At 42.4% G+C, this 6,073-nt stretch overlaps 1 pseudogene across 1 annotated transcript; it reads right to left on the reverse strand.

Annotated features, from left to right (window-relative positions):
* Positions 1-1,450: 1,450 nt before the first annotated feature.
* Positions 1,451-3,891, reverse strand: LOC116524518 (annotated as a pseudogene). The gene has a single exon (XR_004257368.1). The product of XR_004257368.1 is annotated as a cellular tumor antigen p53-like (transcript).
* Between the last annotated feature and the right edge of the window lie 2,182 nt (positions 3,892-6,073).

Genomic DNA, 6,073 nt, shown 5'->3' on the forward strand with positions numbered 1-6,073 from the left:
TTTTTTTTTTTTTTTTTTTTTTTTTTTTTTTTTTTTTTTAGTAGAGATCGGGTTTCTCCATATTGGTCAGGCTGGTCTTGAACTCCTGAACTCAGGTGATCTGCCCACCTCAGCCTCCCAAAGTGCTGGGATTACAGGCATTAGCCACCATGCCCAGACAACTCTTCTTGTTTAACCAGAAAGAACAGTGGCTCTGAGACCAAGCTGCTTGGCTGTTCATGTGGCTGGCCCTTCTCTGCTTTGGGTCTCAGCTTTAAGGCCTCTTCATAAAGGGTTCGCTGGTCTCCCTAAGTGTTCCTCTCTCATGGCTCTATTTTCCCTTCTCTCATGTTTAGCCTAGTCTACAATTTTACTTATTTGCTTGCTTGTCACTGCCTTTGCTTATACCATAGTGTGGAAGCTCCATGAAGCCAGGGAGGGACCTTGTGTCTTTCCTTATTTGAAGCCCTGGCTCCTGGGCTAAGTGCCAATTATGTAATAAATTTTCAGATTTGGTGAGTTAATAAGTACATTTCAGGGTTGCTTCATCTAAATTTGAAATTAACATGGACTTTTCCCCCTTGAATGTGTTCTCTGTCGTTTTCCTTTTAACATTAACCAGTATTGCTATTATCACCCTCCCTGGGATTAAACTAAAACATATGTCATATTTTATCATATGAAGCACTCTGTAGTAAGAAGGTACCATTTATATAATGAGTTTATTATTTATATAATATTATTTATATAATTATTTATATAATTCAGCCATTAAACATATTAGATGAATATTTCACATTTAAAATTTTAAATTTAATAGATTAATTTATGTTGTCTGTTTTATTTTCTGTTGCTATAAGAGAACACCTGAAAATAGGATGTTTATTTAATATTTGCCATGAAACAAACCTCAATGTCAGTTTATTTGATTAATCAAAAAATAAAATAAGCTGCATAGGAACAATTTTTTTTTTGGCAACAAAGTTTTATTGCAAAATAAGAAATTGATATAAAAATGGGATATAAAAAGGGAGGAGGAGGGGAAGGGGTGGGGTGAAAATGCAGATGTGCTTGCAGAATGTAAAGGAAATTGACCCTTCCAGCTGGACGCGGTGGCTCATGCTTGTAATCCCAGCACTCTGGGAGGCCGAGGCAGGTGGATTGGAGCCCAGGAGTTTGAGACCAGCCTAGCCAACATTGCGAGACTCCATCTCTACAAAACATGTAAAAATTAGCCGGCCGTGTGCCATAAGCCTGTGGTCCCAGCTACTCAAAAGCGTGAGGCAGAAGGATCGCTTGAGCCGGGGAGGTGAAGGCTGTGGTGAGCCAAGATCACACCACTGCACTCCAGTCTGGGCAACAGAACAAGACCCTGTCTCAAAGAAAAAAGAAAACAAATTGACCCTGAGCATTAAACAAGTCTTGGTGGATCCAGATCATCATATACAAGAAATGAAATCTCCAGAGTATGGGATGGGCTGAGATTTCCTTTTAGGTACTAAGGTTCACCAAGAGGTTGTCAGAGAGGATTTTGTCAGGCAAGCAGAGACTTGGCAATGCCCTCTACTTAACCAGCTGCCCAACTATAGAAACTACCAACCCACTGACCAACAGGGACAGGGAACAAGAACCCTCAAGGGGGTCAAGTTCAAGACCCCATGTAATAAAAGGTGGTTTCAAGGCCAGACATACATTATTTCATTCACCCTCACAACACACCGTGAGGAGGTACAAATGCCAGCATTTCACAGATATAGAACTTGAAGTTAGAGGAAATTAAAGAGTGTGGGACAGCTTCCCTGGTTAGTATGGTGAAGAAGTGGGCCCCCACCTACTATGTGGTTGATTGTAAACTAACCCTTACCTACAAGAAAAATTCTTACATCTCCCAAATATCCCTCACAGTAAAAACCTTAAAATCAAAGCTGGTATGCCGTAATCCCCATCCTCCTCCCCACAACAAAACACAAGTGCAGGCCAATATCCTCAGTCGAGCTCCAGGACAAAGCAAACGGAAGTCCTGGGTGTTTCTGATGCACACCTATGGCAAGCAAGGTTCAAGGATCCAAAACCCAAAATGGCAGAGGAGGGAGAGATGGGGCGGGAGGCTGTCAGTGGGAAACAAGAAGTGGAGAATGTCAGTCTGAGTCAGGTTCCTCTCTCTTGACCATTAGTTTTTTACGGCGGGAGGTAGACTGCCCCTTCTTAGACTTCAGGTGGCTGGAGTAGGCCCTGCTCCCCACTGGCTCCTTCCCATCCCGGGCATCCTTGAGTTCCAAGGCCTCATTCAGCTCTCGGAACATCTTAAAGCACTCATACCCATGGATCTGAAGGGTGAAATATTCTCCATCCAGTGGGTTCTTCTTTGGCTGGAGAGAGGAGCTGGTGCTGTTGGGCAGTGCTCGCATAGTGCTCCCAGGTGGCACATCAGGGCAAGGCTCCACTTTCTTGAGGAAATTCTCTTCCTTTGTGCACCAGTCTCTCCCAGGACAGGCACAAACGCTCACCTCAAAGCTGCTCCATTCCAGCAGATCACCACTGGAATATTCCAGGTGATGATGAGGATAGGCCTCTGGTTCATGCTGCCCATGCAGGAACTGTTACACATGTGGTGGCACAATCAGAGCCGACCTCAGGCGGCTCATAGGGCGCTGCCATGCTATGTCAAAAAGTGTTTCTGTCATCCAGATACTCCATATGTAAATTTCCTTCTACTGATAAGATGCTGAGGAGGGGCCAGACCATCACTATCTGAGCAGTGCTCATGGTGGGGGCAGTGCCTCATGACCTCCGTCATGAGCTGTGACTGATTGTAGATGGCCATAGCACGGACGCGGGTGCCAGGTGCGGGGTATGGAATCAACCCACAGCTGCATGGGGCAGGTCTTGGCCAGATGGCAAAACATCTTGTCGAGGGCAGGGGTACGTGCAAGTCACAGACTTGGCTGTCCCAGGATGCAAGAAGCCCAAGAAACCATAGTCACCATGGTAGGTTTTCTGCAAAGGGACAGAGGATGACAGGGGCCAGAAGGGGGGCGTGGGGGCCACTGGTGTAGGAGCTGTCAGTGCCTGGGCCACGACGGGAGGAGCCTCTGACACTGTAGGAGCTTCATCTGGAACCAGGTCTTGACCGAACCATTGTGCAATATCATCCGGGGACAGCATCAAATCATCCACGGGTTGGGAAAGCGAGGAGGACAGAACGTTGTTTTCAGGAAGTAGTTTCCATAGGTCTGAAAATGTTTCCTGACTGAGAAGGGGTCGATGCTGAGATTGGACTGTGGCTCCTCCATGGCAGTGACCCCGAAGGCAGTCTGGCTGCCAATCCTCAGGGAAGCGTGTCATTGTCATGGAAAGCATGCTCCGAGCCCAGATGCCAAGCGTTTCCGGAGCCCAGCAGCTACTTTCTCCCTGAATGGTGGCTCTACACTTTTTGAATAGGAGCAATTTTAAGTCCAAAGAGATACCAACTTTGTTTTAAGGCTGTGGTAGTTGATACAGCATCTAGCTGCTATCCTCTGCAGTCTTCTCTGTGAACCACAGTGATACCTTTAGAAACCTGTTAGCTAACCCAGGAGTTTTTTGTTTTACTTTTTCATTGGTTCTTTACCTGCTCATTGTCTGTCATGTTTGTGGCCTGCAATAGTAGCATTTAAGATTTAAAAATGAAAGCCAAAAGCAAAAAAAAAAAAAAAAAAAAAAAAACCCATACACACAACCAAACAAAAGCCTACTTTTTCCTAAAAGTTTAGGGGAAAACTTTTATTTCCCCACCCATCCACTGAATTGATGGAATTCACACTATTATGGCCATGACCATTTAAAAGAACCCGTGGGCCTGCAGCATAGTTTCTATGGCCATGAGTGTTATTTTGGTAGTGCATAGTCTTTATATCATGTTTGCCTTGGACAAATAAAAATCAAGAGGCTTAACTTAGTCATTCTAACAAAAGGCAACACCCCATGTTAATTCCTTCAATTTTGTGTTTTCTTAAAAAAAAAAATCAATGGTGTCATATGTTCTACAGCTAAAAATTAAAACATTTGCTGATGAGCCATGAAAGCTAATAGACAGTATTAAAAGATTAAAAAAATGCTAACAACACTTCTACCCATCCAAGTATACCAACCATGCTAGTTAAAAACAAAAACCCTTACCCATCCACTCTCACCTGCATTAAATTAAAGAGAAAAGGAAAAAAAGAAAGAAATATTACCACCCTAAAAGCAAGAAAATCCCCAAAATGACAAAAATCTTCCTTTGAAGAAAGCTACTCAGACTTCTGGAAACATAAAGAACTATTATAGAGCTTGTTATTTTGAGAAAGTAAACACTTTGTTACACACATCAACAGTCAGTCAGTGTGCTCTGAGACACAGAGACTGAGTAATTTATAATGAACAGAAATTTAGCTCACTGTTCTGAAGGCTGGGAAGTCCAAGAGCATGTGGCCAGAATCAGGGAAAAGAAAAGGCCTTTGTGCTGCATCATCCCATAATGAAAGACAGAAGAGAATACATGGGGGAGAGAGTGCATGAGAGGCTGGGCTTGCTTTTATAGTAAGTTGCTCTCGAGATAACTGACCCACTCCTGTGATAACTACATTGATCCATTCACGACTTATTAGGCCTTACCTCCTAACACTGTTGTATTGGGGATTAAGCTTCCAACATGTGAATTTTGTCATACACATTCAAACCATTGCATAATCTGATGCATGGTCTAATTCTGTACAGTAAAAGTGTTTGTGTATGACTGTGGTATATAAGAATATGCACTAAAGTAATGTTCTGGGTTAAATTGTGCCCTCCCCACCCAATTCATCTGTTCAAGTCCTAACCCCTAGTATCTTAGAATGTGACTGTGTTTGGAGAAAGGGTTTTAAAAGAGGCAATTAAGTTAAAATGAGGTCATCAGGATGGGCCCTAATTCAATATAAGAATTGTATGTCCTTATAAGAAGAGAAAATTTGGACACAGACACACACAGAGAAATGGCCTTGTGAAGAGCAAGGGAGAAGACAATCATTTACAAGCCAAAGAGGGAAGCATCAGAAGAAACCAACCCTGCTTACACCCTGATCTTGGACTTCTAGCCTCCAGGATGGAGAGAATTAATTTCTTATTTGAGCCACTTAGTATGTGTTACTGTGTTATGGAACCTCTAGCAAACTAATAGAAGTATGTGATGATAGAATTAGGTAAATTTACTCTTTGATTCTCTGCATTTCCTGACTTCTATAAAACTAACTACAAATTTTGTCACTAAATTTATTTAATGCTGTAACTACCCTAAACTGAGAGATGGTCAGGATGAGTATAGTGAGAAAACAAGAAATAAAGGAAGAACAAGCTGGCTAATTAGTTTCCCTGTTTCTCATTGAAGAATATGGAAGTAAAAATCAGATTCAGAGTTTAAGTTGATTGAGCCTTAAAGTTTTGAACAAAGAAAAATGTTCTGAACAGTTAGTCCTCTGAACAGGCTATTCAACCAAGCCCTCTCTCTATTACCTGGAAGTGGATCCTCCATGTGCTCCATGAGACAGTGCTCCAATAACGATTCTGGGGGCATCCAAACTCTTGATTTGAGACTCAGAACAAACAGAACATACACATTCCTTAGTATAACTTAGAAACAAATTCCAGATGAGGGCTGCCCCACTTCAAAAAGAATGATGGACATTAGCTCTGGAAGTTACCCAGCCACTAGAGAGTTGGTGGAGCTGACATATTCAACCTCTCACCTCATTAGCAGAGTCAGTTTGCTCAAACATCTTCTCCTTTCACTCCCTTGAATAAATGTAATGGTCCAAGAGTAGTCAGAGATGATTAGATAAAATCTGTTGGACCTAGGGACCTTCGTCAACTGGTCCAATCCTCTCATTTTACAAGGGTGACAACTGGGACCCTGAAATGCTAAGGGTAATGTATATGTACATGTGTGCCTGCAGAATATTTATAGCAGTCTACCTCAGTCTGAAGTTAGAGATAAAGAATCCTCAGAGACATACCAAGCCTAAAATTTCTCATGCTATGAACAACTTTGGATTCTCTTGATAGGCCTTGTTTAATATCTCAGAGGAAAATAAATTTA

Source organism: Sapajus apella, unplaced genomic scaffold, assembly GCF_009761245.1.
Source record: "Sapajus apella isolate SASKATOON/1434 unplaced genomic scaffold, GSC_monkey_1.0 scaffold45, whole genome shotgun sequence".
In the NCBI taxonomy this organism is placed as follows: domain Eukaryota; kingdom Metazoa; phylum Chordata; class Mammalia; order Primates; family Cebidae; genus Sapajus; species Sapajus apella.